This window comes from Ziziphus jujuba, chromosome 2 (assembly GCF_031755915.1).
Source record: "Ziziphus jujuba cultivar Dongzao chromosome 2, ASM3175591v1".
Classification (NCBI taxonomy): domain Eukaryota; kingdom Viridiplantae; phylum Streptophyta; class Magnoliopsida; order Rosales; family Rhamnaceae; genus Ziziphus; species Ziziphus jujuba.
Genome location: NC_083380.1, coordinates 19,600,992 through 19,624,994, shown reverse-complemented (window position 1 = coordinate 19,624,994; position 24,003 = coordinate 19,600,992). Strand labels below are relative to the sequence as shown.

Below are 24,003 nucleotides of genomic sequence, written 5' to 3'. Positions count from 1 at the left end.
GCCTTTCACCCTCGGAGTTTCCCTTTTCTCCCGGCCCGACCGAGGGAACTCGCTCGGTGGGCCGGTGCGTCGATGCCGCTGCCCGGATCGCGCCGAACGCCTGCGGACCTGCTGCGCTGCTTCTTTTCCTTATATCCATTCTTTAGCATCACCATGTCGGGTGCGATCATACCAGCACTAATGCACTGGATCCCATCAGAACTCCGAAGTTAAGCGTGCTTGGGCGAGAGTAGTACTAGGATGGGTGACCTCCTGGGAAGTCCTCGTGTTGCACCCCTTTTTTTTTTTTTTTTTCCTCTCTTTCCCCGCGCCTTTCACCCTCGGAGTTTCCCTTTTATCCCGGCCCGACCGAGGGAACTCGCTCGGTGGGACGGTGCGTCGATGCCGCTGCCCGGATCGCGCCGAACGCATGCGGACCTGCTGCGCTGCTTCTTTTCCTTATATCCATTCTTTAGCATCACCATGTCGGGTGCGATCATACCAGCACTAATGCACCGGATCCCATCAGAACTCCGAAGTAAAGCGTGCTTGGGCAAGAGTAGTACTAGGATGGGTGACCTCCTGGGAAGTCCTCGTGTTGCACCCTTTTTTTTTTTTTTTTCCTCTCTTTCCCCGCGCCTTTCACCCTCGGAGTTTCCCTTTTCTCCCGGCCCGACCGAGGGAACTCGCTCGGTGGGCCGGTGCGTCGATGCCGCTGCCCGGATCGCGCCGAACGCCTGCGGACCTGCTGCGCTGCTTCTTTTCCTTATATCCATTCTTTAGCATCACCATGTCGGGTGCGATCATACCAGCACTAATGCACCGGATCCCATCAGAACTCCGAAGTTAAGCGTGCTTGGGCGAGAGTAGTACTAGGATGGGTGACCTCCTGGGAAGTCCTCGTGTTGCACCCTTTTTTTTTTTTTTTTCCTCTCTTTCCCCGCGCCTTTCACCCTCGGAGTTTCCCTTTTATCCCGGCCCGACCGAGGGAACTCGCTCGGTGGGACGGTGCGTCGATGCCGCTGCCCGGATCGCGCCGAACGCATGCGGACGTGCTGCGCTGCTTCTTTTCCTTATATCCATTCTTTAGCATCACCATGTCGGGTGCGATCATACCAGCACTAATGCACCGGATCCCATCAGAACTCCGAAGTTAAGCGTGCTTGGGCGAGAGTAGTACTAGGATGGGTGACCTCCTGGGAAGTCCTCGTGTTGCACCCCTTTTTTTTTTTTTTTTTCCTCTCTTTCCCCGCGCCTTTCACCCTCGGAGTTTCCCTTTTATCCCGGCCCGACCGAGGGAACTCGCTCGGTGGGCCGGTGCGTCGATGCCGCTGCCCGGATCGCGCCGAACGCCTGCGGACCTGCTGCGCTGCTTCTTTTCCTTATATCCATTCTTTAGCATCACCATGTCGGGTGCGATCATACCAGCACTAATGCACCGGATCCCATCAGAACTCCGAAGTTAAGCGTGCTTGGGCGAGAGTAGTACTAGGATGGGTGACCTCCTGGGAAGTCCTCGTGTTGCACCCCTTTTTTTTTTTTTTTTCCTCTCTTTCCCCGCGCCTTTCACCCTCGGAGTTTCCCTTTTCTCCCGGCCCGACCGAGGGAACTCGCTCGGTGGGCCGGTGCGTCGATGCCGCTGCCCGGATCGCGCCGAACGCCTGCGGACCTGCTGCGCTGCTTCTTTTCCTTATATCCATTCTTTAGCATCACCATGTCGGGTGCGATCATACCAGCACTAATGCACCGGATCCCATCAGAACTCCGAAGTTAAGCGTGCTTGGGCGAGAGTAGTACTAGGATGGGTGACCTCCTGGGAAGTCCTCGTGTTGCACCCCTTTTTTTTTTTTTTTTTCCTCTCTTTCCCCGCGCCTTTCACCCTCGGAGTTTCCCTTTTATCCCGGCCCGACCGAGGGAACTCGCTCGGTGGGACGGTGCGTCGATGCCGCTGCCCGGATCGCGCCGAACGCATGCGGACCTGCTGCGCTGCTTCTTTTCCTTATATCCATTCTTTAGCATCACCATGTCGGGTGCGATCATACCAGCACTAATGCACCGGATCCCATCAGAACTCCGAAGTTAAGCGTGCTTGGGCGAGAGTAGTACTAGGATGGGTGACCTCCTGGGAAGTCCTCGTGTTGCACCCATTTTTTTTTTTTTTTCCTCTCTTTCCCCGCGCCTTTCACCCTCGGAGTTTCCCTTTTCTCCCGGCCCGACCGAGGGAACTCGCTCGGTGGGCCGGTGCGTCGATGCCGCTGCCCGGATCGCGCCGAACGCCTGCGGACCTGCTGCGCTGCTTCTTTTCCTTATATCCATTCTTTAGCATCACCATGTCGGGTGCGATCATACCAGCACTAATGCACCGGATCCCATCAGAACTCCGAAGTTAAGCGTGCTTGGGCGAGAGTAGTACTAGGATGGGTGACCTCCTGGGAAGTCCTCGTGTTGCACCCCTTTTTTTTTTTTTTTTTCCTCTCTTTCCCCGCGCCTTTCACCCTCGGAGTTTCCCTTTTATCCCGGCCCGACCGAGGGAACTCGCTCGGTGGGACGGTGCGTCGATGCCGCTGCCCGGATCGCGCCGAACGCATGCGGACCTGCTGCGCTGCTTCTTTTCCTTATATCCATTCTTTAGCATCACCATGTCGGGTGCGATCATACCAGCACTAATGCACCGGATCCCATCAGAACTCCGAAGTAAAGCGTGCTTGGGCAAGAGTAGTACTAGGATGGGTGACCTCCTGGGAAGTCCTCGTGTTGCACCCTTTTTTTTTTTTTTTTCCTCTCTTTCCCCGCGCCTTTCACCCTCGGAGTTTCCCTTTTCTCCCGGCCCGACCGAGGGAACTCGCTCGGTGGGCCGGTGCGTCGATGCCGCTGCCCGGATCGCGCCGAACGCCTGCGGACCTGCTGCGCTGCTTCTTTTCCTTATATCCATTCTTTAGCATCACCATGTCGGGTGCGATCATACCAGCACTAATGCACCGGATCCCATCAGAACTCCGAAGTTAAGCGTGCTTGGGCGAGAGTAGTACTAGGATGGGTGACCTCCTGGGAAGTCCTCGTGTTGCACCCTTTTTTTTTTTTTTTTCCTCTCTTTCCCCGCGCCTTTCACCCTCGGAGTTTCCCTTTTATCCCGGCCCGACCGAGGGAACTCGCTCGGTGGGACGGTGCGTCGATGCCGCTGCCCGGATCGCGCCGAACGCATGCGGACCTGCTGCGCTGCTTCTTTTCCTTATATCCATTCTTTAGCATCACCATGTCGGGTGCGATCATACCAGCACTAATGCACCGGATCCCATCAGAACTCCGAAGTTAAGCGTGCTTGGGCGAGAGTAGTACTAGGATGGGTGACCTCCTGGGAAGTCCTCGTGTTGTACCCCTTTTTTTTTTTTTTTCCTCTCTTTCCCCGCGCCTTTCACCCTCGGAGTTTCCCTTTTCTCCCGGCCCGACCGAGGGAACTCGCTCGGTGGGCCGGTACGTCGATGCCGCTGCCCGGATCGCGCCGAACGCCTGCGGACCTGCTGCGCTGCTTCTTTTCCTTATATCCATTCTTTAGCATCACCATGTCGGGTGCGATCATACCAGCACTAATGCACCGGATCCCATCAGAACTCCGAAGTTAAGCGTGCTTGGGCGAGAGTAGTACTAGGATGGGTGACCTCCTGGGAAGTCCTCGTGTTGCACCCCTTTTTTTTTTTTTTTTCCTCTCTTTCCCCGCGCCTTTCACCCTCGGAGTTTCCCTTTTCTCCCGGCCCGACCGAGGGAACTCGCTCGGTGGGCCGGTGCGTCGATGCCGCTGCCCGGATCGCGCCGAACGCCTGCGGACCTGCTGCGCTGCTTCTTTTCCTTATATCCATTCTTTAGCATCACCATGTCGGGTGCGATCATACCAGCACTAATGCACCGGATCCCATCAGAACTCCGAAGTTAAGCATGCTTGGGCGAGAGTAGTACTAGGATGGGTTACCTCCTGGGAAGTCCTCGTGTTGCACCCCTTTTTTTTTTTTTTTCCTCTCTTTCCCCGCGCCTTTCACCCTCGGAGTTTCCCTTTTCTCCCGGCCCGACCGAGGGAACTCGCTCGGTGGGCCGGTGCGTCGATGCCGCTGCCCGGATCGCGCCGAACGCCTGCGGACCTGCTGCGCTGCTTCTTTTCCTTATATCCATTCTTTAGCATCACCATGTCGGGTGCGATCATACCAGCACTAATGCACTGGATCCCATCAGAACTCCGAAGTTAAGCGTGCTTGGGCGAGAGTAGTACTAGGATGGGTGACCTCCTGGGAAGTCCTCGTGTTGCACCCCTTTTTTTTTTTTTTTTTCCTCTCTTTCCCCGCGCCTTTCACCCTCGGAGTTTCCCTTTTATCCCGGCCCGACCGAGGGAACTCGCTCGGTGGGACGGTGCGTCGATGCCGCTGCCCGGATCGCGCCGAACGCATGCGGACCTGCTGCGCTGCTTCTTTTCCTTATATCCATTCTTTAGCATCACCATGTCGGGTGCGATCATACCAGCACTAATGCACCGGATCCCATCAGAACTCCGAAGTAAAGCGTGCTTGGGCAAGAGTAGTACTAGGATGGGTGACCTCCTGGGAAGTCCTCGTGTTGCACCCTTTTTTTTTTTTTTTTCCTCTCTTTCCCCGCGCCTTTCACCCTCGGAGTTTCCCTTTTCTCCCGGCCCGACCGAGGGAACTCGCTCGGTGGGCCGGTGCGTCGATGCCGCTGCCCGGATCGCGCCGAACGCCTGCGGACCTGCTGCGCTGCTTCTTTTCCTTATATCCATTCTTTAGCATCACCATGTCGGGTGCGATCATACCAGCACTAATGCACCGGATCCCATCAGAACTCCGAAGTTAAGCGTGCTTGGGCGAGAGTAGTACTAGGATGGGTGACCTCCTGGGAAGTCCTCGTGTTGCACCCTTTTTTTTTTTTTTTTTCCTCTCTTTCCCCGCGCCTTTCACCCTCGGAGTTTCCCTTTTATCCCGGCCCGACCGAGGGAACTCGCTCGGTGGGACGGTGCGTCGATGCCGCTGCCCGGATCGCGCCGAACGCATGCGGACGTGCTGCGCTGCTTCTTTTCCTTATATCCATTCTTTAGCATCACCATGTCGGGTGCGATCATACCAGCACTAATGCACCGGATCCCATCAGAACTCCGAAGTTAAGCGTGCTTGGGCGAGAGTAGTACTAGGATGGGTGACCTCCTGGGAAGTCCTCGTGTTGTACCCCTTTTTTTTTTTTTTTCCTCTCTTTCCCCGCGCCTTTCACCCTCGGAGTTTCCCTTTTCTCCCGGCCCGACCGAGGGAACTCGCTCGGTGGGCCGGTGCGTCGATGCCGCTGCCCGGATCGCGCCGAACGCCTGCGGACCTGCTGCGCTGCTTCTTTTCCTTATATCCATTCTTTAGCATCACCATGTCGGGTGCGATCATACCAGCACTAATGCACCGGATCCCATCAGAACTCCGAAGTTAAGCGTGCTTGGGCGAGAGTAGTACTAGGATGGGTGACCTCCTGGGGAGTCCTCGTGTTGCACCCCTTTTTTTTTTTTTTTTTCCTCTCTTTCCCCGCGCCGTTCACCCTCGGAGTTTCCCTTTTCTCCCGGCCCGACCGAGGGAACTCGCCCGGATCGCGCCGAACGCATGCGGACCTGCTGCGCTGCTTCTTTTCCTTATATCCATTCTTTAGCATCACCATGTCGGGTGCGATCATACCAGCACTAATGCACCGGATCCCATCAGAACTCCGAAGTTAAGCGTGCTTGGGCGAGAGTAGTACTAGGATGGGTGACCTCCTGGGAAGTCCTCGTGTTGCACCCATTTTTTTTTTTTTTCCTCTCTTTCCCCGCGCCTTTCACCCTCGGAGTTTCCCTTTTCTCCCGGCCCGACCGAGGGAACTCGCTCGGTGGGCCGGTGCGTCGATGCCGCTGCCCGGATCGCGCCGAACGCCTGCGGACCTGCTGCGCTGCTTCTTTTCCTTATATCCGTTCTTTAGCATCACCATGTCGGGTGCGATCATACCAGCACTAATGCACTGGATCCCATCAGAACTCCGAAGTTAAGCGTGCTTGGGCGAGAGTAGTACTAGGATGGGTGACCTCCTGGGAAGTCCTCGTGTTGCACCCCTTTTTTTTTTTTTTTTCCTCTCTTTCCCCGCGCCTTTCACCCTCGGAGTTTCCCTTTTATCCCGGCCCGACCGAGGGAACTCGCTCGGTGGGACGGTGCGTCGATGCCGCTGCCCGGATCGCGCCGAACGCATGCGGACCTGCTGCGCTGCTTCTTTTCCTTATATCCATTCTTTAGCATCACCATGTCGGGTGCGATCATACCAGCACTAATGCACCGGATCCCATCAGAACTCCGAAGTAAAGCGTGCTTGGGCGAGAGTAGTACTAGGATGGGTGACCTCCTGGGAAGTCCTCGTGTTGCACCCTTTTTTTTTTTTTTCCTCTCTTTCCCCGCGCCTTTCACCCTCGGAGTTTCCCTTTTCTCCCGGCCCGACCGAGGGAACTCGCTCGGTGGGCCGGTGCGTCGATGCCGCTGCCCGGATCGCGCCGAACGCCTGCGGACCTGCTGCGCTGCTTCTTTTCCTTATATCCATTCTTTAGCATCACCATGTCGGGTGCGATCATACCAGCACTAATGCACCGGATCCCATCAGAACTCCGAAGTTAAGCGTGCTTGGGCGAGAGTAGTACTAGGATGGGTTACCTCCTGGGAAGTCCTCGTGTTGCACCCCTTTTTTTTTTTTTCCTCTCTTTCCCCGCGCCTTTCACCCTCGGAGTTTCCCTTTTCTCCCGGCCCGACCGAGGGAACTCGCTCGGTGGGCCGGTGCGTCGATGCCGCTGCCCGGATCGCGCCGAACGCCTGCGGACCTGCTGCGCTGCTTCTTTTCCTTATATCCATTCTTTAGCATCACCATGTCGGGTGCGATCATACCAGCACTAATGCACCGGATCCCATCAGAACTCCGAAGTTAAGCGTGCTTGGGCGAGAGTAGTACTAGGATGGGTTACCTCCTGGGAAGTCCTCGTGTTGCACCCCTTTTTTTTTTTTTTCCTCTCTTTCCCCGCGCCTTTCACCCTCGGAGTTTCCCTTTTCTCCCGGCCCGACCGAGGGAACTCGCTCGGTGGGCCGGTGCGTCGATGCCGCTGCCCGGATCGCGCCGAACGCCTGCGGACCTGCTGCGCTGCTTCTTTTCCTTATATCCATTCTTTAGCATCACCATGTCGGGTGCGATAATACCAGCACTAATGCACCGGATCCCATCAGAACTCCGAAGTTAAGCGTGCTTGGGCGAGAGTAGTACTAGGATGGGTGACCTCCTGGGAAGTCCTCGTGTTGCACCCCTTTTTTTTTTTTTTTTTCCTCTCATTCCCCGCGCCTTTCACCCTCGGAGTTTCCCTTTTATCCCGGCCCGACCGAGGGAACTCGCTCGGTGGGACGGTGCGTCGATGCCGCTGCCCGGATCGCGCCGAACGCATGCGGACCTGCTGCGCTGCTTCTTTTCCTTATATCCATTCTTTAGCATCACCATGTCGGGTGCGATCATACCAGCACTAATGCACCGGATCCCATCAGAACTCCGAAGTTAAGCGTGCTTGGGCGAGAGTAGTACTAGGATGGGTGACCTCCTGGGAAGTCCTCGTGTTGCACCCATTTTTTTTTTTTTTCCTCTCTTTCCCCGCGCCTTTCACCCTCGGAGTTTCCCTTTTCTCCCGGCCCGACCGAGGGAACTCGCTCGGTGGGCCGGTGCGTCGATGCCGCTCCCCGGATCGCGCCGAACGCCTGCGGACCTGCTGCGCTGCTTCTTTTCCTTATATCCGTTCTTTAGCATCACCATGTCGGGTGCGATCATACCAGCACTAATGCACTGGATCCCATCAGAACTCCGAAGTTAAGCGTGCTTGGGCGAGAGTAGTACTAGGATGGGTGACCTCCTGGGAAGTCCTCGTGTTGCACCCCTTTTTTTTTTTTTTTTTTCCTCTCTTTCCCCGCGCCTTTCACCCTCGGAGTTTCCCTTTTATCCCGGCCCGACCGAGGGAACTCGCTCGGTGGGACGGTGCGTCGATGCCGCTGCCCGGATCGCGCCGAACGCATGCGGACCTGCTGCGCTGCTTCTTTTCCTTATATCCATTCTTTAGCATCACCATGTCGGGTGCGATCATACCAGCACTAATGCAACGGATCCCATCAGAACTCCGAAGTAAAGCGTGCTTGGGCGAGAGTAGTACTAGGATGGGTGACCTCCTGCGAAGTCCTCGTGTTGCACCCTTTTTTTTTTTTTTTTCCTCTCTTTCCCCGCGCCTTTCACCCTCGGAGTTTCCCTTTTCTCCCGGCCCGACCGAGGGAACTCGCTCGGTGGGCCGGTGCGTCGATGCCGCTGCCCGGATCGCGCCGAACGCCTGCGGACCTGCTGCGCTGCTTCTTTTCCTTATATCCATTCTTTAGCATCACCATGTCGGGTGCGATCATACCAGCACTAATGCACCGGATCCCATCAGAACTCCGAAGTTAAGCGTGCTTGGGCGAGAGTAGTACTAGGATGGGTGACCTCCTGGGAAGTCCTCGTGTTGCACCCATTTTTTTTTTTTTTCCTCTCTTTCCCCGCGCCTTTCACCCTCGGAGTTTCCCTTTTATCCCGGCCCGACCGAGGGAACTCGCTCGGTGGGCCGGTGCGTCGATGCCGCTGCCCGGATCGCGCCGAACGCCTGCGGACCTGCTGCGCTGCTTCTTTTCCTTATATCCATTCTTTAGCATCACCATGTCGGGTGCGATCATACCAGCACTAATGCACCGGATCCCATCAGAACTCCGAAGTTAAGCGTGCTTGGGCGAGAATAGTACTAGGATGGGTGACCTCCTGGGAAGTCCTCGTGTTGCACCCCTTTTTTTTTTTTTTTTTCCTCTCTTTCCCCGCGCCTTTCACCCTCGGAGTTTCCCTTTTATCCCGGCCCGACCGAGGGAACTCGCTCGGTGGGACGGTGCGTCGATGCCGCTGCCCGGATCGCGCCGAACGCATGCGGACCTGCTGCGCTGCTTCTTTTCCTTATATCCATTCTTTAGCATCACCATGTCGGGTGCGATCATACCAGCACTAATGCACCGGATCCCATCAGAACTCCGAAGTTAAGCGTGCTTGGGCGAGAGTAGTACTAGGATGGGTGACCTCCTGGGAAGTCCTCGTGTTGCACCCTTTTTTTTTTTTTTTTCCTCTCTTTCCCCGCGCCTTTCACCCTCGGAGTTTCCCTTTTCTCCCGGCCCGACCGAGGGAACTCGCTCGGTGGGCCGGTGCGTCAATGCCGCTGCCCGGATCGCGCCGAACGCCTGCGGACCTGCTGCGCTGCTTCTTTTCCTTATATCCATTCTTTAGCATCACCATGTCGGGTGAGATCATACCAGCACTAATGCACCGGATCCCATCAGAACTCCGAAGTTAAGCGTGCTTGGGCGAGAGTAGTACTAGGATGGGTGACCTCCTGGGAAGTCCTCGTGTTGCACCCCTTTTTTTTTTTTTTTTTCCTCTCTTTCCCCGCGCCTTTCACCCTCGGAGTTTCCCTTTTCTCCCGGCCCGACCGAGGGAACTCGCTCGGTGGGCCGGTGCGTCGATGCCGCTGCCCGGATCGCGCCGAACGCATGCGGACCTGCTGCGCTGCTTCTTTTCCTTATATCCATTCTTTAGCATCACCATGTCGGGTGCGATCATACCAGCACTAATGCACCGGATCCCATCAGAACTCCGAAGTTAAGCGTGCTTGGGCGAGAGTAGTACTAGGATGGGTGACCTCCTGGGAAGTCCTCGTGTTGCACCCATTTTTTTTTTTTTCCTCTCTTTCCCCGCGCCTTTCACCCTCGGAGTTTCCCTTTTATCCCGGCCCGACCGAAGGAACTCGCTCGGTGGGACGGTGCGTCGATGCCGCTGCCCGGATCGCGCCGAACGCATGCGGACCTGCTGCGCTGCTTCTTTTCCTTATATCCATTCTTTAGCATCACCATGTCGGGTGCGATCATACCAGCACTAATGCACCGGATCCCATCAGAACTCCGAAGTTAAGCGTGCTTGGGCGAGAGTAGTACTAGGATGGGTGACCTCCTGGGAAGTCCTCGTGTTGCACCCTTTTTTTTTTTTTTTTCCTCTCTTTCCCCGCGCCTTTCACCCTCGGAGTTTCCCTTTTCTCCCGGCCCGACCGAGGGAACTCGCTCGGTGGGCCGGTGCGTCGATGCCGCTGCCCGGATCGCGCCGAACGCCTGCGGACCTGCTGCGCTGCTTCTTTTCCTTATATCCATTCTTTAGCATCACCATGTCGGGTGCGATCATACCAGCACTAATGCACCGGATCCCATCAGAACTCCGAAGTTAAGCGTGCTTGGGCGAGAATAGTACTAGGATGGGTGACCTCCTGGGAAGTCCTCGTGTTGCACCCCTTTTTTTTTTTTTTTTCCTCTCTTTCCCCGCGCCTTTCACCCTCGGAGTTTCCCTTTTATCCCGGCCCGACCGAGGGAACTCGCTCGGTGGGACGGTGCGTCGATGCCGCTGCCCGGATCGCGCCGAACGCATGCGGACCTGCTGCGCTGCTTCTTTTCCTTATATCCATTCTTTAGCATCACCATGTCGGGTGCGATCATACCAGCACTAATGCACCGGATCCCATCAGAACTCCGAAGTTAAGCGTGCTTGGGCGAGAGTAGTACTAGGATGGGTGACCTCCTGGGAAGTCCTCGTGTTGTACCCCTTTTTTTTTTTTTTTTCCTCTCTTTCCCCGCGCCTTTCACCCTCGGAGTTTCCCTTTTCTCCCGGCCCGACCGAGGGAACTCGCTCGGTGGGCCGGTGCGTCGATGCCGCTGCCCGGATCGCGCCGAACGCCTGCGGACCTGCTGCGCTGCTTCTTTTCCTTATATCCATTCTTTAGCATCACAATGTCGGGTGCGATCATACCAGCACTAATGCACCAGATCCCATCAGAACTCCGAAGTTAAGCGTGCTTGGGCGAGAGTAGTACTAGGATGGGTGATCTCCTGGGAAGTCCTCGTGTTGCACCCCTTTTTTTTTTTTTTTTCCTCTCTTTCCCCGCGCCTTTCACCCTCGGAGTTTCCCTTTTCTCCCAGCCCGACCGAGGGAACTCGCTCGGTGGGCCGGTGCGTCGATGCCGCTGCCCGGATCGCGCCGAACGCCTGCGGACCTGCTGCGCTGCTTCTTTTCCTTATATCCATTCTTTAGCATCACCATGTCGGGTGCGATCATACCAGCACTAATGCACCGGATCCCATCAGAACTCCGAAGTTAAGCGTGCTTGGGCGAGAGTAGTACTAGGATGGGTGACCTCCTGGGAAGTCCTCGTGTTGCACCCCTTTTTTTTTTTTTTTCCTCTCTTTCCCCGCGCCTTTCACCCTCGGAGTTTCCCTTTTCTCCCGGCCCGACCGAGGGAACTCGCTCGGTGGGCCGGTGCGTCGATGCCGCTGCCCGGATCGCGCCGAACGCCTGCGGACCTGCTGCGCTGCTTCTTTTCCTTATATCCATTCTTTAGCATCACCATGTCGGGTGCGATTATACCAGCACTAATGCACCGGATCCCATCAGAACTCCGAAGTTAAGCATGCTTGGGCGAGAGTAGTACTAGGATGGGTGACCTCCTGGGAAGTCCTCGTGTTGCACCCCTTTTTTTTTTTTTTTTTCCTCTCTTTCCCCGCGCCTTTCACCCTCGGAGTTTCCCTTTTATCCCGGCCCGACCGAGGGAACTCGCTCGGTGGGACGGGCGTCGATGCCGCTGCCCGGATCGCGCCGAACGCATGCGGACCTGCTGCGCTGCTTCTTTTCCTTATATCCATTCTTTAGCATCACCATGTCGGGTGCGATCATACCAGCACTAATGCACCGGATCCCATCAGAACTCCGAAGTTAAGCGTGCTTGGGCGAGAGTAGTACTAGGATGGGTGACCTCCTGGGAAGTCCTCGTGTTGCACCCATTTTTTTTTTTTTTTCCTCTCTTTCCCCGCGCCTTTCACCCTCGGAGTTTCCCTTTTCTCCCGGCCCGACCGAGGGAACTCGCTCGGTGGGCCGGTGCGTCGATGCCGCTGCCCGGATCGCGCCGAACGCCTGCGGACCTGCTGCGCTGCTTCTTTTCCTTATATCCATTCTTTAGCATCACCATGTCGGGTGCGATCATACCAGCACTAATGCACTGGATCCCATCAGAACTCCGAAGTTAAGCGTGCTTGGGCGAGAGTAGTACTAGGATGGGTGACCTCCTGGGAAGTCCTCGTGTTGCACCCCTTTTTTTTTTTTTTTTTCCTCTCTTTCCCCGCGCCTTTCACCCTCGGAGTTTCCCTTTTATCCCGGCCCGACCGAGGGAACTCGCTCGGTGGGCCGGTGCGTCGATGCCGCTGCCCGGATCGCGCCAAACGCATGCGGACCTGCTGCGCTGCTTCTTTTCCTTATATCCATTCTTTAGCATCACCATGTCGGGTGCGATCATACCAGCACTAATGCACCGGATCCCATCAGAACTCCGAAGTAAAGCGTGCTTGGGCAAGAGTAGTACTAGGATGGGTGACCTCCTGGGAAGTCCTCGTGTTGCACCCTTTTTTTTTTTTTTTTCCTCTCTTTCCCCGCGCCTTTCACCCTCGGAGTTTCCCTTTTCTCCCGGCCCGACCGAGGGAACTCGCTCGGTGGGCCGGTGCGTCGATGCCGCTGCCCGGATCGCGCCGAACGCCTGCGGACCTGCTGCGCTGCTTCTTTTCCTTATATCCATTCTTTAGCATCACCATGTCGGGTGCGATCATACCAGCACTAATGCACCGGATCCCATCAGAACTCCGAAGTTAAGCGTGCTTGGGCGAGAGTAGTACTAGGATGGGTGACCTCCTGGGAAGTCCTCGTGTTGCACCCTTTTTTTTTTTTTTTTCCTCTCTTTCCCCGCGCCTTTCACCCTCGGAGTTTCCCTTTTCTCCCGGCCCGACCGAGGGAACTCGCTCGGTGGGCCGGTGCGTCGATGCCGCTGCCCGGATCGCGCCGAACGCCTGCGGACCTGCTGCGCTGCTTCTTTTCCTTATATCCATTCTTTAGCATCACCATGTCGGGTGCGATCATACCAGCACTAATGCACCGGATCCCATCAGAACTCCGAAGTTAAGCGTGCTTGGGCGAGAATAGTACTAGGATGGGTGACCTCCTGGGAAGTCCTCGTGTTGCACCCCTTTTTTTTTTTTTTTTTCCTCTCTTTCCCCGCGCCTTTCACCCTCGGAGTTTCCCTTTTATCCCGGCCCGACCGAGGGAACTCGCTCGGTGGGACGGTGCGTCGATGCCGCTGCCCGGATCGCGCCGAACGCATGCGGACCTGCTGCGCTGCTTCTTTTCCTTATATCCATTCTTTAGCATCACCATGTCGGGTGCGATCATACCAGCACTAATGCACCGGATCCCATCAGAACTCCGAAGTTAAGCGTGCTTGGGCGAGAGTAGTACTAGGATGGGTGACCTCCTGGGAAGTCCTCGTGTTGTACCCCTTTTTTTTTTTTTTTTCCTCTCTTTCCCCGCGCCTTTCACCCTCGGAGTTTCCCTTTTCTCCCGGCCCGACCGAGGGAACTCGCTCGGTGGGCCGGTGCGTCGATGCCGCTGCCCGGATCGCGCCGAACGCCTGCGGACCTGCTGCGCTGCTTCTTTTCCTTATATCCATTCTTTAGCATCACCATGTCGGGTGCGATCATACCAGCACTAATGCACCGGATCCCATCAGAACTCCGAAGTTAAGCGTGCTTGGGCGAGAGTAGTACTAGGATGGGTGACCTCCTGGGAAGTCCTCGTGTTGCACCCCTTTTTTTTTTTTTTTTCCTCTCTTTCCCCGCGCCTTTCACCCTCGGAGTTTCCCTTTTCTCCCGGCCCGACCGAGGGAACTCGCTCTGTGGGCCGGTGCGTCGATGCCGCTGCCCGGATCGCGCCGAACGCCTGCGGACCTGCTGCGCTGCTTCTTTTCCTTATATCCATTCTTTAGCATCACCATGTCGGGTGCGATCATACCAGCACTAATGCACCGGATCCCATCAGAACTCCGAAGTTAAGCGTGCTTGGGCGAGAGTAGTACTAGGATGGGTTACCTCCTGGGAAGTCCTCGTGTTGCACCCCTTTTTTTTTTTTTTTCCTCTCTTTCCCCGCGCCTTTCACCCTCGGAGTTTCCCTTTTCTCCCGGCCCGACCGAGGGAACTCGCTCGGTGGGCCGGTGCGTCGATGCCGCTGCCCGGATCGCGCCGAACGCCTGCGGACCTGCTGCGCTGCTTCTTTTCCTTATATCCATTCTTTAGCATCACCATGTCGGGTGCGATCATACCAGCACTAATGCACCGGATCCCATCAGAACTCCGAAGTTAAGCGTGCTTGGGCGAGAGTAGTACTAGGATGGGTTACCTCCTGGGAAGTCCTCGTGTTGCACCCCTTTTTTTTTTTTTTTCCTCTCTTTCCCCGCGCCTTTCACCCTCGGAGTTTCCCTTTTCTCCCGGCCCGACCGAGGGAACTCGCTCGGTGGGCCGGTGCGTCGATGCCGCTGCCCGGATCGCGCCGAACGCCTGCGGACCTGCTGCGCTGCTTCTTTTCCTTATATCCATTCTTTAGCATCACCATGTCGGGTGAGATCATACCAGCACTAATGCACCGGATCCCATCAGAACTCCGAAGTTAAGCGTGCTTGGGCGAGAGTAGTACTAGGATGGGTGACCTCCTGGGAAGTCCTCGTGTTGCACCCCTTTTTTTTTTTTTTTTTCCTCTCTTTCCCCGCGCCTTTCACCCTCGGAGTTTCCCTTTTCTCCCGGCCCGACCGAGGGAACTCGCTCGGTGGGCCGGTGCGTCGATGCCGCTGCCCGGATCGCGCCGAACGCATGCGGACCTGCTGCGCTGCTTCTTTTCCTTATATCCATTCTTTAGCATCACCATGTCGGGTGCGATCATACCAGCACTAATGCACCGGATCCCATCAGAACTCCGAAGTTAAGCGTGCTTGGGCGAGAGTAGTACTAGGATGGGTGACCTCCTGGGAAGTCCTCGTGTTGCACCCATTTTTTTTTTTTTCCTCTCTTTCCCCGCGCCTTTCACCCTCGGAGTTTCCCTTTTATCCCGGCCCGACCGAAGGAACTCGCTCGGTGGGACGGTGCGTCGATGCCGCTGCCCGGATCGCGCCGAACGCATGCGGACCTGCTGCGCTGCTTCTTTTCCTTATATCCGTTCTTTAGCATCACCATGTCGGGTGCGATCATACCAGCACTAATGCACCGGATCCCATCAGAACTCCGAAGTTAAGCGTGCTTGGGCGAGAGTAGTACTAGGATGGGTGACCTCCTGGGAAGTCCTCGTGTTGCACCCTTTTTTTTTTTTTTTTCCTCTCTTTCCCCACGCCTTTCACCCTCGGAGTTTCCCTTTTCTCCCGGCCCGACCGAGGGAACTCGCTCGGTGGGCCGGTGCGTCGATGCCGCTGCCCAGATCGCGCCGAACGCCTGCGGACCTGCTGCGCTGCTTCTTTTCCTTATATCCATTCTTTAGCATCACCATGTCGGGTGCGATCATACCAGCACTAATGCACCGGATCCCATCAGAACTCCGAAGTTAAGCGTGCTTGGGCGAGAATAGTACTAGGATGGGTGACCTCCTGGGAAGTCCTCGTGTTGCACCCCTTTTTTTTTTTTTTTTCCTCTCTTTCCCCGCGCCTTTCACCCTCGGAGTTTCCCTTTTATCCCGGCCCGACCGAGGGAACTCGCTCGGTGGGACGGTGCGTCGATGCCGCTGCCCGGATCGCGCCGAACGCATGCGGACCTGCTGCGCTGCTTCTTTTCCTTATATCCATTCTTTAGCATCACCATGTCGGGTGCGATCATACCAGCACTAATGCACCTGATCCCATCAGAACTCCGAAGTTAAGCGTGCTTGGGCGAGAGTAGTACTACGATGGGTGACCTCCTGGGAAGTCCTCGTGTTGTACCCCTTTTTTTTTTTTTTTTCCTCTCTTTCCCCGCGCCTTTCACCCTCGGAGTTTCCCTTTTCTCCCGGCCCGACCGAGGGAACTCGCTCGGTGGGCCGGTGCGTCGATGCCGCTGCCCGGATCGCGCCGAACGCCTGCGGACCTGCTGCGCTGCTTCTTTTCCTTATATCCATTCTTTAGCATCACCATGTCGGGTGCGATCATACCAGCACTAATGCACTGGATCCCATCAGAACTCCGAAGTTAAGCGTGCTTGGGCGAGAGTAGTACTAGGATGGGTGACCTCCTGGGAAGTCCTCTGGTTGCACCCCTTTTTTTTTTTTTTTTTCCTCTCTTTCCCCGCGCCTTTCACCCTCGGAGTTTCCCTTTTATCCCGGCCCGACCGAGGGAACTCGCTCGGTGGGACGGTGCGTCGATGCCGCTGCCCGGATCGCGCCGAACGCATGCGGACCTGCTGCGCTGCTTCTTTTCCTTATATCCATTTTTAGCATCACCATGTCGGGTGCGATCATACCAGCACTAATGCACCGGATCCCATCAGAACTCCGAAGTTAAGCGTGCTTGGGCGAGAGTAGAACTAGGATGGGTGACCTCCTGGGAAGTCCTCGTGTTGCACCCCTTTTTTTTTTTTTTTTTCCTCTCTTTCCCCGCGCCTTTCACCCTCGGAGTTTCCCTTTTATCCCGGCCCGACCGAGGGAACTCGCTCGGTGGGACGGTGCGTCGATGCCGCTGCCCGGATCGCGCCGAACGCATGCGGACCTGCTGCGCTGCTTCTTTTCCTTATATCCATTCTTTAGCATCACCATGTCGGGTGCGATCATACCAGCACTAATGCACCGGATCCCATCAGAACTCCGAAGTTAAGCGTGCTTGGGCGAGAGTAGTACTAGGATGGGTGACCTCCTGGGAAGTCCTCGTGTTGCACCCCTTTTTTTTTTTTTTTTCCTCTCTTTCCCCGCGCCTTTCACCCTCGGAGTTTCCCTTTTCTCCCGGCCCGACCGAGGGAACTCGCTCGGCGGGCCGGTGCGTCGATGCCGCTGCCCGGATCGCGCCGAACGCATGCGGACCTGCTGCGCTGCTTCTTTTCCTTATATCCATTCTTTAGCATCACCATGTCGGGTGCGATCATACCAGCACTAATGCACCGGATCCCATCAGAACTCCGAAGTTAAGCGTGCTTGGGCGAGAGTAGTACTAGGATGGGTGACCTCCTGGGAAGTCCTCGTGTTGCACCCATTTTTTTTTTTTTCCTCTCTTTCCCCGCGCCTTTCACCCTCGGAGTTTCCCTTTTCTCCCGGCCCGACCGAGGGAACTCGCTCGGTGGGACGGTGCGTCGATGCCGCTGCCCGGATCGCGCCGAACGCATGCGGACCTGCTGCGCTGCTTCTTTTCCTTATATCCATTCTTTAGCATCACCATGTCGGGTGCGATCATACCAGCACTAATGCACCGGATCCCATCAGAACTCCGAAGTTAAGCGTGCTTGGGCGAGAGTAGTACTAGGATGGGTGACCTCCTGGGAAGTCCTCGTGTTGCACCCATTTTTTTTTTTTTTCCTCTCTTTCCCCGCGCCTTTCACCCTCGGAGTTTCCCTTTTCTCCCGGCCCGACCGAGGGAACTCGCTCGGTGGGCCGGTGCGTCGATGCCGCTGCCCGGATCGCGCCGAACGCCTGCGGACCTGCTGCGCTGCTTCTTTTCCTTATATCCATTCTTTAGCATCACCATGTCGGGTGCGATCATACCAGCACTAATGCACTGGATCCCATCAGAACTCCGAAGTTAAGCGTGCTTGGGCGAGAGTAGTACTAGGATGGGTGACCTCCTGGGAAGTCCTCTGGTTGCACCCCTTTTTTTTTTTTTTTTCCTCTCTTTCCCCGCGCCTTTCACCCTCGGAGTTTCCCTTTTATCCCGGCCCGACCGAGGGAACTCGCTCGGTGGGACGGTGCGTCGATGCCGCTGCCCGGATCGCGCCGAACGCATGCGGACCTGCTGCGCTGCTTCTTTTCCTTATATCCATTCTTTAGCATCACCATGTCGGGTGCGATCATACCAGCACTAATGCACCGGATCCCATCAGAACTCCGAAGTAAAGCGTTCTTGGGCGAGAGTAGTACTAGGATGGGTGACCTCCTGGGAAGTCCTCGTGTTGCACCCTTTTTTTTTTTTTTTCCTCTCTTTCCCCGCGCCTTTCACCCTCGGAGTTTCCCTTTTCTCCCGGCCCGACCGAGGGAACTCGCTCGGTGGGCCGGTGAGTCGATGCCGCTGCCCGGATCGCGCCGAACGCCTGCGGACCTGCTGCGCTGCTTCTTTTCCTTATATCCATTCTTTAGCATCACCATGTCGGGTGCGATCATACCAGCACTAATGCACCGGATCCCATCAGAACTCCGAAGTTAAGCGTGCTTGGGCGAGAGTAGTACTAGGATGGGTGACCTCCTGGGAAGTCCTCGTGTTGCACCCCTTTTTTTTTTTTTTTTCCTCTCTTTCCCCGCGCCTTTCACCCTCGGAGTTTCCCTTTTCTCCCGGCCCGACCGAGGGAACTCGCTCGGCGGGCCGGTGCGTCGATGCCGCTGCCCGGATCGCGCCGAACGCATGCGGACCTGCTGCGCTGCTTCTTTTCCTTATATCCATTCTTTAGCATCACCATGTCGGGTGCGATCATACCAGCACTAATGCACCGGATCCCATCAGAACTCCGAAGTTAAGCGTGCTTGGGCGAGAGTAGTACTAGGATGGGTGACCTCCTGGGAAGTCCTCGTGTTGCACCCCTTTTTTTTTTTTTTTTTCCTCTCTTTCCCCGCGCCTTTCACCCTCGGAGTTTCCCTTTTATCCCGGCCCGACCGAGGGAACTCGCTCGGTGGGACGGTGCGTCGATGCCGCTGCCCGGATCGCGCCGAACGCATGCGGACCTGCTGCGCTGCTTCTTTTCCTTATATCCATTCTTTAGCATCACCATGTCGGGTGTGATCATACCAGCACTAATGCACCGGATCCCATCAGAACTCCGAAGTTAAGCGTGCTTGGGCGAGAGTAGTACTAGGATGGGTGACCTCCTGGGAAGTCCTCGTGTTGCACCCCTTTTTTTTTTTTTTTTTCCTCTCTTTCCCCGCGCCTTTCACCCTCGGAGTTTCCCTTTTCTCCCGGCCCGACCGAGGGAACTCGCTCGGTGGGCCGGTGCGTTGATGCCGCTGCCCGGATCGCGCCGAACGCCTGCGGACCTGCTGCGCTGCTTCTTTTCCTTATATCCATTCTTTAGCATCACCATGTCGGGTGCGATCATACCAGCACTAATGCACCGGATCCCATCAGAACTCCGAAGTTAAGCGTGCTTGGGCGAGAGTAGTACTAGGATGGGTGACCTCCTGGGAAGTCCTCGTGTTGCACCCCTTTTTTTTTTTTTTTTTCCTCTCTTTCCCCGCGCCTTTCACCCTCGGAGTTTCCCTTTTATCCCGGCCCGACCGAGGGAACTCGCTCGGTGGGACGGTGCGTCGATGCCGCTGCCCGGATCGCGCCGAACGCATGCGGACCTGCTGCGCTGCTTCTTTTCCTTATATCCATTCTTTAGCATCACCATGTCGGGTGCGATCATACCAGCACTAATGCACCGGATCCCATCAGAACTCCGAAGTTAAGCGTGCTTGGGCGAGAGTAGTACTAGGATGGGTGACCTCCTGGGAAGTCCTTGTGTTGCACCCCTTTTTTTTTTTTTTCCTCTCTTTCCCCGCGCCTTTCACCCTCGGAGTTTCCCTTTTCTCCTGGCCCGACCGAGGGAACTCGCTCGGTGGGCCGGTGCGTCGATGCCGCTGCCCGGATCGCGCCGAACGCATGCGGACCTGCTGCGCTGCTTCTTTTCCTTATATCCATTCTTTAGCATCACCATGTCGGGTGCGATCATACCAGCACTAATGCACTGGATCCCATCAGAACTCCGAAGTTAAGCGTGCTTGGGCGAGAGTAGTACTAGGATGGGTGACCTCCTGGGAAGTCCTCGTGTTGCACCCCTTTTTTTTTTTTTTTTTCCTCTCTTTCCCCGCGCCTTTCACCCTCGGAGTTTCCCTTTTATCCCGGCCCGACCGAGGGAACTCGCTCGGTGGGACGGTGCGTCGATGCCGCTGCCCGGATCGCGCCGAACGCATGCGGACCTGCTGCGCTGCTTCTTTTCCTTATATCCATTCTTTAGCATCACCATGTCGGGTGTGATCATACCAGCACTAATGCACCGGATCCCATCAGAACTCCGAAGTTAAGCGTGCTTGGGCGAGAGTAGTACTAGGATGGGTGACCTCCTGGGAAGTCCTCGTGTTGCACCCCTTTTTTTTTTTTTTTTTCCTCTCTTTCCCCGCGCCTTTCACCCTCGGAGTTTCCCTTTTCTCCCGGCCCGACCGAGGGAACTCGCTCGGTGGGCCGGTGCGTCGATGCCGCTGCCCGGATCGCGCCGAACGCCTGCGGACCTGCTGCGCTGCTTCTTTTCCTTATATCCATTCTTTAGCATCACCATGTCGGGTGCGATCATACCAGCACTAATGCACCGGATCCCATCAGAACTCCGAAGTTAAGCGTGCTTGGGCGAGAGTAGTACTAGGATGGGTGACCTCCTGGGAAGTCCTCGTGTTGCACCCCTTTTTTTTTTTTTTTTTCCTCTCTTTCCCCGCGCCTTTCACCCTCGGAGTTTCCCTTTTATCCCGGCCCGACCGAGGGAACTCGCTCGGTGGGACGGTGCGTCGATGCCGCTGCCCGGATCGCGCCGAACGCATGCGGACCTGCTGCGCTGCTTCTTTTCCTTATATCCATTCTTTAGCATCACCATGTCGGGTGCGATCATACCAGCACTAATGCACCGGATCCCATCAGAACTCCGAAGTTAAGCGTGCTTGGGCGAGAGTAGTACTAGGATGGGTGACCTCCTGGGAAGTCCTCGTGTTGCACCCCTTTTTTTTTTTTTTTCCTCTCTTTCCCCGCGCCTTTCACCCTCGGAGTTTCCCTTTTCTCCTGGCCCGACCGAGGGAACTCGCTCGGTGGGCCGGTGCGTCGATGCCGCTGCCCGGATCGCGCCGAACGCATGCGGACCTGCTGCGCTGCTTCTTTTCCTTATATCCATTCTTTAGCATCACCATGTCGGGTGCGATCATACCAGCACTAATGCACTGGATCCCATCAGAACTCCGAAGTTAAGCGTGCTTGGGCGAGAGTAGTACTAGGATGGGTGACCTCCTGGGAAGTCCTCGTGTTGCACCCCTTTTTTTTTTTTTTTTTCCTCTCTTTCCCCGCGCCTTTCACCCTCGGAGTTTCCCTTTTATCCCGGCCCGACCGAGGGAACTCGCTCGGTGGGACGGTGCGTCGATGCCGCTGCCCGGATCGCGCCGAACGCATGCGGACCTGCTGCGCTGCTTCTTTTCCTTATATCCATTCTTTAGCATCACCATGTCGGGTGCGATCATACCAGCACTAATGCACCGGATCCCATCAGAACTCCGAAGTAAAGCGTGCTTGGGCGAGAGTAGTACTAGGATGGGTGACCTCCTGGGAAGTCCTCGTGTTGCACCCTTTTTTTTTTTTTTTCCTCTCTTTCCCCGCGCCTTTCACCCTCGGAGTTTCCCTTTTCTCCCGGCCCGACCGAGGGAACTCGCTCGGTGGGCCGGTGCGTCGATGCCGCTGCCCGGATCGCGCCGAACGCCTGCGGACCTGCTGCGCTGCTTCTTTTCCTTATATCCATTCTTTAGCATTACCATGTCGGGTGCGATTATACCAGCACTAATGCACCGGATCCCATCAGAACTCCGAAGTAAAGCGTGCTTGGGCGAGAGTAGTACTAGGATGGGTGACCTCCTGGGAAGTCCTCGTGTTGCACCCTTTTTTTTTTTTTTTTCCTCTCTTTCCCCGCGCCTTTCACCCTCGGAGTTTCCCTTTTCTCCCGGCCCGACCGAGGGAACTCGCTCGGTGGGCCGGTGCGTCGATGCCGCTGCCCGGATCGCGCCGAACGCCTGCGGACCTGCTGCGCTGCTTCTTTTGCTTATATCCATTCTTTAGCATCTCCATGTCGGGTGCGATCATACCAGCACTAATGCACCGGATCCCATCAGAACTCCGAAGTTAAGCGTGCTTGGGCGAGAGTAGTACTAGGATGGGTGACCTCCTGGGAAGTCCTCGTGTTGCACCCCTTTTTTTTTTTTTTTTCCTCTCTTTCCCCGCGCCTTTCACCCTCGGAGTTTCCCTTTTCTCCCGGCCCGACCGAGGGAACTCGCTCGGCGGGCCGGTGCGTCGATGCCGCTGCCCGGATCGCGCCGAACGCATGCGGACCTGCTCCGCTGCTTCTTTTCCTTATATCCATTCTTTAGCATCACCATGTGGGGTGCGATCATACCAGCAATAATGCACCGGATCCCATCAGAACTCCGAAGTTAAGCGTGCTTGGGCGAGAGTAGTACTAGGATGGGTGACCTCCTGGGAAGTCCTCGTGTTGCACCCCTTTTTTTTTTTTTTTTTCCTCTCTTTCCCCGCGCCTTTCACCCTCGGAGTTTCCCTTTTCTCCCGGCCCGACCGAGGGAACTCGCTCGGTGGGCCGGTGCGTCGATGCCGCTGCCCGGATCGCGCCGAACGCCTGCGGACCTGCTGCGCTGCTTCTTTTCCTTATATCCATTCTTTAGCATCACCATGTCGGGTGCGATCATACCAGCACTAATGCACCGGATCCCATCAGAACTCCGAAGTTAAGCGTGCTTGGGCGAGAGTAGTACTAGGATGGGTGACCTCCTGGGAAGTCCTCGTGTTGCACCCCTTTTTTTTTTTTTTTCCTCTCTTTCCCCGCGCCTTTCACCCTCGGAGTTTCCCTTTTCTCCCGGCCCGACCGAGGGAACTCGCTCGGTGGGCCGGTGCGTCGATGCCGCTGCCCGGATCGCGCCGAACGCATGCGGACCTGCTGCGCTGCTTCTTTTCCTTATATCCATTCTTTAGCATCACCATGTCGGGTGCGATCATACCAGCACTAATGCACCGGATCCCATCAGAACTCCGAAGTTAAGCGTGCTTGGGCGAGAGTAGTACTAGGATGGGTGACCTCCTGGGAAGTCCTCGTGTTGCACCCTTTTTTTTTTTTTTTTCCTCTCTTTCCCCGCGCCTTTCACCCTCGGAGTTTCCCTTTTCTCCCGGCCCGACCGAGGGAACTCGCTCGGTGGGCCGGTGCGTCGATGCCGCTGCCCGGATCGCGCCGAACGCCTGCGGACCTGCTGCGCTGCTTCTTTTCCTTATATCCATTCTTTAGCATCACCATGTCGGGTGTGATCATACCAGCACTAATGCACCGGATCCCATCAGAACTCCGAAGATAAGCGTGCTTGGGCGAGAGTAGTACTAGGATGGGTGACCTCCTGGGAAGTCCTCGTGTTGCACCCCTTTTTTTTTTTTTTTTCCTCTCTTTCCCCGCGCCTTTCACCCTCGGAGTTTCCCTTTTCTCCCGGCCCGACCGAGGGAACTCGCTCGGTGGGCCGGTGCGTCGATGCCGCTGCCCGAATCGCGCCGAACGCCTGCGGACCTGCTGCGCTGCTTCTTTTCCTTATATCCATTCTTTAGCATCACCATGTCGGGTGTGATCATACCAGCACTAATGCACCGGATCCCATCAGAACTCCGAAGATAAGCGTGCTTGGGCGAGAGTAGTACTAGGATGGGTGACCTCCTGGGAAGTCCTCGTGTTGCACCCCTTTTTTTTTTTTTTTTCCTCTCTTTCCCCGCGCCTTTCACCCTCGGAGTTTCCCTTTTCTCCCGGCCCGACCGAGGGAACTCGCTCGGTGGGCCGGTGCGTCGATGCCGCTGCCCGGATCGCGCCGAACGCCTGCGGACCTGCTGCGCTGCTTCTTTTCCTTATATCCATTCTTTAGCATCACCATGTCGGGTGCGATCATACCAGCACTAATGCACCGGATCCCATCAGAACTCCGAAGTTAAGCGTGCTTGGGCGAGAGTAGTACTAGGATGGGTGACCTCCTGGGAAGTCCTCGTGTTGCACCCATTTTTTTTTTTTTTCCTCTCTTTCCCAGCGCCTTTCACCCTCGGAGTTTCCCTTTTATCCCGGCCCGACC

At 56.2% G+C, this 24,003-nt stretch overlaps 78 non-coding genes across 78 annotated transcripts; all 78 read left to right on the top strand.

Annotated features, from left to right (window-relative positions):
- Window positions 1-158: 158 nt before the first annotated feature.
- LOC132801441 (5S ribosomal RNA) lies at window positions 159-277 on the top strand. Its single transcript, XR_009636557.1, has one exon. It is a non-coding gene; the product is annotated as a 5S ribosomal RNA (ribosomal RNA).
- A 190-nt stretch (window positions 278-467) lies between these two features.
- On the top strand, window positions 468-586 carry LOC132801969 (5S ribosomal RNA). Its single transcript, XR_009637090.1, has one exon. It is a non-coding gene; the product is annotated as a 5S ribosomal RNA (ribosomal RNA).
- Window positions 587-774: 188 nt separating this feature from the next.
- LOC132801227 (5S ribosomal RNA) lies at window positions 775-893 on the top strand. Its single transcript, XR_009636343.1, has one exon. It is a non-coding gene; the product is annotated as a 5S ribosomal RNA (ribosomal RNA).
- A 188-nt stretch (window positions 894-1,081) lies between these two features.
- LOC132800935 (5S ribosomal RNA) lies at window positions 1,082-1,200 on the top strand. Its single transcript, XR_009636051.1, has one exon. It is a non-coding gene; the product is annotated as a 5S ribosomal RNA (ribosomal RNA).
- Window positions 1,201-1,390: 190 nt separating this feature from the next.
- On the top strand, window positions 1,391-1,509 carry LOC132800934 (5S ribosomal RNA). Its single transcript, XR_009636050.1, has one exon. It is a non-coding gene; the product is annotated as a 5S ribosomal RNA (ribosomal RNA).
- A 189-nt stretch (window positions 1,510-1,698) lies between these two features.
- LOC132800933 (5S ribosomal RNA) lies at window positions 1,699-1,817 on the top strand. The gene has a single exon (XR_009636049.1). It is a non-coding gene; the product is annotated as a 5S ribosomal RNA (ribosomal RNA).
- Window positions 1,818-2,007: 190 nt separating this feature from the next.
- On the top strand, window positions 2,008-2,126 carry LOC132801301 (5S ribosomal RNA). Its single transcript, XR_009636417.1, has one exon. It is a non-coding gene; the product is annotated as a 5S ribosomal RNA (ribosomal RNA).
- A 188-nt stretch (window positions 2,127-2,314) lies between these two features.
- Window positions 2,315-2,433, top strand: LOC132800932 (5S ribosomal RNA). Its single transcript, XR_009636048.1, has one exon. It is a non-coding gene; the product is annotated as a 5S ribosomal RNA (ribosomal RNA).
- Window positions 2,434-2,623: 190 nt separating this feature from the next.
- Window positions 2,624-2,742, top strand: LOC132801968 (5S ribosomal RNA). Its single transcript, XR_009637089.1, has one exon. It is a non-coding gene; the product is annotated as a 5S ribosomal RNA (ribosomal RNA).
- A 188-nt stretch (window positions 2,743-2,930) lies between these two features.
- On the top strand, window positions 2,931-3,049 carry LOC132801226 (5S ribosomal RNA). Its single transcript, XR_009636342.1, has one exon. It is a non-coding gene; the product is annotated as a 5S ribosomal RNA (ribosomal RNA).
- Window positions 3,050-3,237: 188 nt separating this feature from the next.
- LOC132801566 (5S ribosomal RNA) lies at window positions 3,238-3,356 on the top strand. The gene has a single exon (XR_009636683.1). It is a non-coding gene; the product is annotated as a 5S ribosomal RNA (ribosomal RNA).
- A 188-nt stretch (window positions 3,357-3,544) lies between these two features.
- On the top strand, window positions 3,545-3,663 carry LOC132800931 (5S ribosomal RNA). The gene has a single exon (XR_009636047.1). It is a non-coding gene; the product is annotated as a 5S ribosomal RNA (ribosomal RNA).
- A 189-nt stretch (window positions 3,664-3,852) lies between these two features.
- Window positions 3,853-3,971, top strand: LOC132801882 (5S ribosomal RNA). The gene has a single exon (XR_009637003.1). It is a non-coding gene; the product is annotated as a 5S ribosomal RNA (ribosomal RNA).
- A 188-nt stretch (window positions 3,972-4,159) lies between these two features.
- Window positions 4,160-4,278, top strand: LOC132801440 (5S ribosomal RNA). Its single transcript, XR_009636556.1, has one exon. It is a non-coding gene; the product is annotated as a 5S ribosomal RNA (ribosomal RNA).
- Window positions 4,279-4,468: 190 nt separating this feature from the next.
- Window positions 4,469-4,587, top strand: LOC132801967 (5S ribosomal RNA). The gene has a single exon (XR_009637088.1). It is a non-coding gene; the product is annotated as a 5S ribosomal RNA (ribosomal RNA).
- Window positions 4,588-4,775: 188 nt separating this feature from the next.
- LOC132801225 (5S ribosomal RNA) lies at window positions 4,776-4,894 on the top strand. Its single transcript, XR_009636341.1, has one exon. It is a non-coding gene; the product is annotated as a 5S ribosomal RNA (ribosomal RNA).
- Window positions 4,895-5,083: 189 nt separating this feature from the next.
- On the top strand, window positions 5,084-5,202 carry LOC132801565 (5S ribosomal RNA). Its single transcript, XR_009636682.1, has one exon. It is a non-coding gene; the product is annotated as a 5S ribosomal RNA (ribosomal RNA).
- A 188-nt stretch (window positions 5,203-5,390) lies between these two features.
- Window positions 5,391-5,509, top strand: LOC132801790 (5S ribosomal RNA). Its single transcript, XR_009636911.1, has one exon. It is a non-coding gene; the product is annotated as a 5S ribosomal RNA (ribosomal RNA).
- A 161-nt stretch (window positions 5,510-5,670) lies between these two features.
- On the top strand, window positions 5,671-5,789 carry LOC132801300 (5S ribosomal RNA). Its single transcript, XR_009636416.1, has one exon. It is a non-coding gene; the product is annotated as a 5S ribosomal RNA (ribosomal RNA).
- Window positions 5,790-5,976: 187 nt separating this feature from the next.
- On the top strand, window positions 5,977-6,095 carry LOC132801438 (5S ribosomal RNA). The gene has a single exon (XR_009636554.1). It is a non-coding gene; the product is annotated as a 5S ribosomal RNA (ribosomal RNA).
- Window positions 6,096-6,284: 189 nt separating this feature from the next.
- Window positions 6,285-6,403, top strand: LOC132801536 (5S ribosomal RNA). Its single transcript, XR_009636652.1, has one exon. It is a non-coding gene; the product is annotated as a 5S ribosomal RNA (ribosomal RNA).
- Window positions 6,404-6,589: 186 nt separating this feature from the next.
- Window positions 6,590-6,708, top strand: LOC132801427 (5S ribosomal RNA). Its single transcript, XR_009636543.1, has one exon. It is a non-coding gene; the product is annotated as a 5S ribosomal RNA (ribosomal RNA).
- Window positions 6,709-6,894: 186 nt separating this feature from the next.
- Window positions 6,895-7,013, top strand: LOC132801426 (5S ribosomal RNA). Its single transcript, XR_009636542.1, has one exon. It is a non-coding gene; the product is annotated as a 5S ribosomal RNA (ribosomal RNA).
- A 187-nt stretch (window positions 7,014-7,200) lies between these two features.
- LOC132801447 (5S ribosomal RNA) lies at window positions 7,201-7,319 on the top strand. Its single transcript, XR_009636563.1, has one exon. It is a non-coding gene; the product is annotated as a 5S ribosomal RNA (ribosomal RNA).
- A 190-nt stretch (window positions 7,320-7,509) lies between these two features.
- Window positions 7,510-7,628, top strand: LOC132801299 (5S ribosomal RNA). The gene has a single exon (XR_009636415.1). It is a non-coding gene; the product is annotated as a 5S ribosomal RNA (ribosomal RNA).
- Window positions 7,629-7,815: 187 nt separating this feature from the next.
- Window positions 7,816-7,934, top strand: LOC132801437 (5S ribosomal RNA). Its single transcript, XR_009636553.1, has one exon. It is a non-coding gene; the product is annotated as a 5S ribosomal RNA (ribosomal RNA).
- A 191-nt stretch (window positions 7,935-8,125) lies between these two features.
- On the top strand, window positions 8,126-8,244 carry LOC132802137 (5S ribosomal RNA). The gene has a single exon (XR_009637261.1). It is a non-coding gene; the product is annotated as a 5S ribosomal RNA (ribosomal RNA).
- Window positions 8,245-8,432: 188 nt separating this feature from the next.
- On the top strand, window positions 8,433-8,551 carry LOC132801298 (5S ribosomal RNA). The gene has a single exon (XR_009636414.1). It is a non-coding gene; the product is annotated as a 5S ribosomal RNA (ribosomal RNA).
- A 187-nt stretch (window positions 8,552-8,738) lies between these two features.
- Window positions 8,739-8,857, top strand: LOC132801324 (5S ribosomal RNA). Its single transcript, XR_009636440.1, has one exon. It is a non-coding gene; the product is annotated as a 5S ribosomal RNA (ribosomal RNA).
- A 190-nt stretch (window positions 8,858-9,047) lies between these two features.
- On the top strand, window positions 9,048-9,166 carry LOC132801224 (5S ribosomal RNA). The gene has a single exon (XR_009636340.1). It is a non-coding gene; the product is annotated as a 5S ribosomal RNA (ribosomal RNA).
- A 188-nt stretch (window positions 9,167-9,354) lies between these two features.
- Window positions 9,355-9,473, top strand: LOC132801835 (5S ribosomal RNA). Its single transcript, XR_009636956.1, has one exon. It is a non-coding gene; the product is annotated as a 5S ribosomal RNA (ribosomal RNA).
- A 190-nt stretch (window positions 9,474-9,663) lies between these two features.
- LOC132801297 (5S ribosomal RNA) lies at window positions 9,664-9,782 on the top strand. Its single transcript, XR_009636413.1, has one exon. It is a non-coding gene; the product is annotated as a 5S ribosomal RNA (ribosomal RNA).
- A 186-nt stretch (window positions 9,783-9,968) lies between these two features.
- LOC132801222 (5S ribosomal RNA) lies at window positions 9,969-10,087 on the top strand. Its single transcript, XR_009636338.1, has one exon. It is a non-coding gene; the product is annotated as a 5S ribosomal RNA (ribosomal RNA).
- A 188-nt stretch (window positions 10,088-10,275) lies between these two features.
- Window positions 10,276-10,394, top strand: LOC132801323 (5S ribosomal RNA). Its single transcript, XR_009636439.1, has one exon. It is a non-coding gene; the product is annotated as a 5S ribosomal RNA (ribosomal RNA).
- Window positions 10,395-10,583: 189 nt separating this feature from the next.
- On the top strand, window positions 10,584-10,702 carry LOC132801564 (5S ribosomal RNA). Its single transcript, XR_009636681.1, has one exon. It is a non-coding gene; the product is annotated as a 5S ribosomal RNA (ribosomal RNA).
- A 189-nt stretch (window positions 10,703-10,891) lies between these two features.
- On the top strand, window positions 10,892-11,010 carry LOC132801921 (5S ribosomal RNA). Its single transcript, XR_009637042.1, has one exon. It is a non-coding gene; the product is annotated as a 5S ribosomal RNA (ribosomal RNA).
- Window positions 11,011-11,199: 189 nt separating this feature from the next.
- On the top strand, window positions 11,200-11,318 carry LOC132800930 (5S ribosomal RNA). Its single transcript, XR_009636046.1, has one exon. It is a non-coding gene; the product is annotated as a 5S ribosomal RNA (ribosomal RNA).
- A 188-nt stretch (window positions 11,319-11,506) lies between these two features.
- On the top strand, window positions 11,507-11,625 carry LOC132801833 (5S ribosomal RNA). Its single transcript, XR_009636954.1, has one exon. It is a non-coding gene; the product is annotated as a 5S ribosomal RNA (ribosomal RNA).
- A 189-nt stretch (window positions 11,626-11,814) lies between these two features.
- On the top strand, window positions 11,815-11,933 carry LOC132801296 (5S ribosomal RNA). Its single transcript, XR_009636412.1, has one exon. It is a non-coding gene; the product is annotated as a 5S ribosomal RNA (ribosomal RNA).
- A 188-nt stretch (window positions 11,934-12,121) lies between these two features.
- Window positions 12,122-12,240, top strand: LOC132801436 (5S ribosomal RNA). Its single transcript, XR_009636552.1, has one exon. It is a non-coding gene; the product is annotated as a 5S ribosomal RNA (ribosomal RNA).
- Window positions 12,241-12,430: 190 nt separating this feature from the next.
- LOC132801966 (5S ribosomal RNA) lies at window positions 12,431-12,549 on the top strand. Its single transcript, XR_009637087.1, has one exon. It is a non-coding gene; the product is annotated as a 5S ribosomal RNA (ribosomal RNA).
- Window positions 12,550-12,737: 188 nt separating this feature from the next.
- LOC132801221 (5S ribosomal RNA) lies at window positions 12,738-12,856 on the top strand. Its single transcript, XR_009636337.1, has one exon. It is a non-coding gene; the product is annotated as a 5S ribosomal RNA (ribosomal RNA).
- A 188-nt stretch (window positions 12,857-13,044) lies between these two features.
- LOC132801322 (5S ribosomal RNA) lies at window positions 13,045-13,163 on the top strand. The gene has a single exon (XR_009636438.1). It is a non-coding gene; the product is annotated as a 5S ribosomal RNA (ribosomal RNA).
- Window positions 13,164-13,353: 190 nt separating this feature from the next.
- Window positions 13,354-13,472, top strand: LOC132801563 (5S ribosomal RNA). The gene has a single exon (XR_009636680.1). It is a non-coding gene; the product is annotated as a 5S ribosomal RNA (ribosomal RNA).
- A 189-nt stretch (window positions 13,473-13,661) lies between these two features.
- On the top strand, window positions 13,662-13,780 carry LOC132800929 (5S ribosomal RNA). Its single transcript, XR_009636045.1, has one exon. It is a non-coding gene; the product is annotated as a 5S ribosomal RNA (ribosomal RNA).
- Window positions 13,781-13,969: 189 nt separating this feature from the next.
- On the top strand, window positions 13,970-14,088 carry LOC132801425 (5S ribosomal RNA). The gene has a single exon (XR_009636541.1). It is a non-coding gene; the product is annotated as a 5S ribosomal RNA (ribosomal RNA).
- A 188-nt stretch (window positions 14,089-14,276) lies between these two features.
- On the top strand, window positions 14,277-14,395 carry LOC132801424 (5S ribosomal RNA). The gene has a single exon (XR_009636540.1). It is a non-coding gene; the product is annotated as a 5S ribosomal RNA (ribosomal RNA).
- A 188-nt stretch (window positions 14,396-14,583) lies between these two features.
- LOC132801834 (5S ribosomal RNA) lies at window positions 14,584-14,702 on the top strand. The gene has a single exon (XR_009636955.1). It is a non-coding gene; the product is annotated as a 5S ribosomal RNA (ribosomal RNA).
- A 190-nt stretch (window positions 14,703-14,892) lies between these two features.
- On the top strand, window positions 14,893-15,011 carry LOC132801294 (5S ribosomal RNA). The gene has a single exon (XR_009636410.1). It is a non-coding gene; the product is annotated as a 5S ribosomal RNA (ribosomal RNA).
- A 186-nt stretch (window positions 15,012-15,197) lies between these two features.
- On the top strand, window positions 15,198-15,316 carry LOC132801220 (5S ribosomal RNA). Its single transcript, XR_009636336.1, has one exon. It is a non-coding gene; the product is annotated as a 5S ribosomal RNA (ribosomal RNA).
- Window positions 15,317-15,504: 188 nt separating this feature from the next.
- LOC132801321 (5S ribosomal RNA) lies at window positions 15,505-15,623 on the top strand. Its single transcript, XR_009636437.1, has one exon. It is a non-coding gene; the product is annotated as a 5S ribosomal RNA (ribosomal RNA).
- A 189-nt stretch (window positions 15,624-15,812) lies between these two features.
- On the top strand, window positions 15,813-15,931 carry LOC132802113 (5S ribosomal RNA). The gene has a single exon (XR_009637234.1). It is a non-coding gene; the product is annotated as a 5S ribosomal RNA (ribosomal RNA).
- A 189-nt stretch (window positions 15,932-16,120) lies between these two features.
- LOC132802223 (5S ribosomal RNA) lies at window positions 16,121-16,239 on the top strand. The gene has a single exon (XR_009637346.1). It is a non-coding gene; the product is annotated as a 5S ribosomal RNA (ribosomal RNA).
- A 189-nt stretch (window positions 16,240-16,428) lies between these two features.
- Window positions 16,429-16,547, top strand: LOC132802008 (5S ribosomal RNA). The gene has a single exon (XR_009637129.1). It is a non-coding gene; the product is annotated as a 5S ribosomal RNA (ribosomal RNA).
- Window positions 16,548-16,737: 190 nt separating this feature from the next.
- On the top strand, window positions 16,738-16,856 carry LOC132800927 (5S ribosomal RNA). The gene has a single exon (XR_009636043.1). It is a non-coding gene; the product is annotated as a 5S ribosomal RNA (ribosomal RNA).
- A 189-nt stretch (window positions 16,857-17,045) lies between these two features.
- On the top strand, window positions 17,046-17,164 carry LOC132801293 (5S ribosomal RNA). The gene has a single exon (XR_009636409.1). It is a non-coding gene; the product is annotated as a 5S ribosomal RNA (ribosomal RNA).
- A 186-nt stretch (window positions 17,165-17,350) lies between these two features.
- On the top strand, window positions 17,351-17,469 carry LOC132801292 (5S ribosomal RNA). Its single transcript, XR_009636408.1, has one exon. It is a non-coding gene; the product is annotated as a 5S ribosomal RNA (ribosomal RNA).
- Window positions 17,470-17,656: 187 nt separating this feature from the next.
- Window positions 17,657-17,775, top strand: LOC132802222 (5S ribosomal RNA). Its single transcript, XR_009637345.1, has one exon. It is a non-coding gene; the product is annotated as a 5S ribosomal RNA (ribosomal RNA).
- A 189-nt stretch (window positions 17,776-17,964) lies between these two features.
- Window positions 17,965-18,083, top strand: LOC132802016 (5S ribosomal RNA). Its single transcript, XR_009637137.1, has one exon. It is a non-coding gene; the product is annotated as a 5S ribosomal RNA (ribosomal RNA).
- A 187-nt stretch (window positions 18,084-18,270) lies between these two features.
- Window positions 18,271-18,389, top strand: LOC132800926 (5S ribosomal RNA). Its single transcript, XR_009636042.1, has one exon. It is a non-coding gene; the product is annotated as a 5S ribosomal RNA (ribosomal RNA).
- Window positions 18,390-18,578: 189 nt separating this feature from the next.
- Window positions 18,579-18,697, top strand: LOC132800925 (5S ribosomal RNA). The gene has a single exon (XR_009636041.1). It is a non-coding gene; the product is annotated as a 5S ribosomal RNA (ribosomal RNA).
- A 190-nt stretch (window positions 18,698-18,887) lies between these two features.
- LOC132801346 (5S ribosomal RNA) lies at window positions 18,888-19,006 on the top strand. Its single transcript, XR_009636462.1, has one exon. It is a non-coding gene; the product is annotated as a 5S ribosomal RNA (ribosomal RNA).
- A 190-nt stretch (window positions 19,007-19,196) lies between these two features.
- On the top strand, window positions 19,197-19,315 carry LOC132800924 (5S ribosomal RNA). The gene has a single exon (XR_009636040.1). It is a non-coding gene; the product is annotated as a 5S ribosomal RNA (ribosomal RNA).
- A 190-nt stretch (window positions 19,316-19,505) lies between these two features.
- LOC132801363 (5S ribosomal RNA) lies at window positions 19,506-19,624 on the top strand. The gene has a single exon (XR_009636479.1). It is a non-coding gene; the product is annotated as a 5S ribosomal RNA (ribosomal RNA).
- A 187-nt stretch (window positions 19,625-19,811) lies between these two features.
- Window positions 19,812-19,930, top strand: LOC132801435 (5S ribosomal RNA). Its single transcript, XR_009636551.1, has one exon. It is a non-coding gene; the product is annotated as a 5S ribosomal RNA (ribosomal RNA).
- A 190-nt stretch (window positions 19,931-20,120) lies between these two features.
- Window positions 20,121-20,239, top strand: LOC132801345 (5S ribosomal RNA). Its single transcript, XR_009636461.1, has one exon. It is a non-coding gene; the product is annotated as a 5S ribosomal RNA (ribosomal RNA).
- Window positions 20,240-20,429: 190 nt separating this feature from the next.
- LOC132800923 (5S ribosomal RNA) lies at window positions 20,430-20,548 on the top strand. The gene has a single exon (XR_009636039.1). It is a non-coding gene; the product is annotated as a 5S ribosomal RNA (ribosomal RNA).
- Window positions 20,549-20,738: 190 nt separating this feature from the next.
- Window positions 20,739-20,857, top strand: LOC132800922 (5S ribosomal RNA). The gene has a single exon (XR_009636038.1). It is a non-coding gene; the product is annotated as a 5S ribosomal RNA (ribosomal RNA).
- Window positions 20,858-21,045: 188 nt separating this feature from the next.
- LOC132801434 (5S ribosomal RNA) lies at window positions 21,046-21,164 on the top strand. The gene has a single exon (XR_009636550.1). It is a non-coding gene; the product is annotated as a 5S ribosomal RNA (ribosomal RNA).
- Window positions 21,165-21,354: 190 nt separating this feature from the next.
- LOC132801535 (5S ribosomal RNA) lies at window positions 21,355-21,473 on the top strand. Its single transcript, XR_009636651.1, has one exon. It is a non-coding gene; the product is annotated as a 5S ribosomal RNA (ribosomal RNA).
- Window positions 21,474-21,660: 187 nt separating this feature from the next.
- On the top strand, window positions 21,661-21,779 carry LOC132801803 (5S ribosomal RNA). The gene has a single exon (XR_009636924.1). It is a non-coding gene; the product is annotated as a 5S ribosomal RNA (ribosomal RNA).
- Window positions 21,780-21,967: 188 nt separating this feature from the next.
- On the top strand, window positions 21,968-22,086 carry LOC132800921 (5S ribosomal RNA). Its single transcript, XR_009636037.1, has one exon. It is a non-coding gene; the product is annotated as a 5S ribosomal RNA (ribosomal RNA).
- Window positions 22,087-22,275: 189 nt separating this feature from the next.
- Window positions 22,276-22,394, top strand: LOC132801721 (5S ribosomal RNA). The gene has a single exon (XR_009636841.1). It is a non-coding gene; the product is annotated as a 5S ribosomal RNA (ribosomal RNA).
- Window positions 22,395-22,584: 190 nt separating this feature from the next.
- On the top strand, window positions 22,585-22,703 carry LOC132800920 (5S ribosomal RNA). Its single transcript, XR_009636036.1, has one exon. It is a non-coding gene; the product is annotated as a 5S ribosomal RNA (ribosomal RNA).
- Window positions 22,704-22,891: 188 nt separating this feature from the next.
- LOC132801219 (5S ribosomal RNA) lies at window positions 22,892-23,010 on the top strand. Its single transcript, XR_009636335.1, has one exon. It is a non-coding gene; the product is annotated as a 5S ribosomal RNA (ribosomal RNA).
- A 188-nt stretch (window positions 23,011-23,198) lies between these two features.
- On the top strand, window positions 23,199-23,317 carry LOC132801801 (5S ribosomal RNA). The gene has a single exon (XR_009636922.1). It is a non-coding gene; the product is annotated as a 5S ribosomal RNA (ribosomal RNA).
- A 189-nt stretch (window positions 23,318-23,506) lies between these two features.
- LOC132801800 (5S ribosomal RNA) lies at window positions 23,507-23,625 on the top strand. Its single transcript, XR_009636921.1, has one exon. It is a non-coding gene; the product is annotated as a 5S ribosomal RNA (ribosomal RNA).
- Window positions 23,626-23,814: 189 nt separating this feature from the next.
- Window positions 23,815-23,933, top strand: LOC132801291 (5S ribosomal RNA). The gene has a single exon (XR_009636407.1). It is a non-coding gene; the product is annotated as a 5S ribosomal RNA (ribosomal RNA).
- The last annotated feature ends 70 nt before the right edge of the window (window positions 23,934-24,003 follow it).